The sequence below is a fragment of the Schistocerca piceifrons genome, chromosome 1 (assembly GCF_021461385.2).
Source record: "Schistocerca piceifrons isolate TAMUIC-IGC-003096 chromosome 1, iqSchPice1.1, whole genome shotgun sequence".
NCBI lineage: Eukaryota > Metazoa > Arthropoda > Insecta > Orthoptera > Acrididae > Schistocerca > Schistocerca piceifrons.
In genome coordinates, this window is record NC_060138.1 from 418,430,000 (window position 1) to 418,431,145 (window position 1,146).

The following is a 1,146-nucleotide window of genomic DNA, read 5'->3' on the forward strand; positions in this document are numbered from 1 at the left end:
ATATTTACTGTATGGTCGAAGTGATAACATTTTTCCGACGAAAAGTGACAAATAGATTGGTAAACCTCTCAAAAAGTAAAGTATGAGGCCAAAACGAAGTGTTTTTAAGAAATGCGGGTTTCATGGTAATAGATTTTCGAATAAAGGGAAACATTGTGTTCAACATGTGGCGTGTGAAGTTACAGACAATGAAATACAGGCAAACTCGTCAGTAGCTAGACAAACACCCATTAGTGCTTCGAAGATTAAAATAAAATGTTGCGATAGACAGTTTTCTAAAAACAAAAATGATGTAAGTGGTAGGTTAGGTCATATTCTGATAGATTTACACATCCTAACAAGGATGTTAGGTGAATGTGTGTGTTGTAAAATATGTGGAGGGCCATGTAGTTAACAGGAAGACAGTGAGGTATCAAATAGACTAGCCAGGAAACTTATCATTAATTGTGCCAGTTTTAAATTTATTCATTCATTTTGGAATTCTGATAAGTGCAAAAGTAATTACTTTGAAGTAAATGTTATGTGCCAATGGCCTTGCCATAGTGGTAACACCGGTTCCCATCAGATCACGGAAGTTAAGCGCTGTTGGGCTGGGCTAGCACTTGGATGGGTGACCATCCAGTCTGCCGAGTGCTGTTGGCAAGCGGGATGCACTCAGCCCCTGTGAAGCAAACTGAGGAGCTACTTGATTGGGAAGTAGTGGCTCCAGTCTCGTAAACTGACATACATCTGGGTGTGCTGACCACATGACGTGCATGGCTGTGTGCGCCGCCATATTGGTGGGTGACCTTGAACGGGACTTAGCCGCAGCACGAGGCGCCTGGTGGATCGCGCTATAGTTTTAACTAAGCACGATCCGCAGCAAAAAGGCCCCTTCCGGTGCCGCCATTGTGGTTCATCGGGGCTCTACTTCCTGCCGCGCCCAGTTGGCTTGTATTTATCTGCAGGAAGTGTGACGTATTGTTGTAAGTGTAAATAAGGGAATGAAGAAGGGCATATCTGTGAGAGAAATTATGAAGGAACAAATGGTGGTATGGAGTTCTCTGCAGCTATTGGAACTTTTAGTTGATCTGTGAACGAAAGGGGAGTGTGTTACACTAAGTTCTTAGGTGATGGAGACTCAAAAGCATATAACAGTGTAGTAGC

The 1,146-nt window shown here is 43.0% G+C and overlaps 1 pseudogene; it reads left to right on the plus strand.

The window, feature by feature from the left end:
* Positions 1 to 524: 524 nt before the first annotated feature.
* On the plus strand, positions 525 to 642 carry LOC124725967 (annotated as a pseudogene).
* Positions 643 to 1,146: the final 504 nt, after the last annotated feature.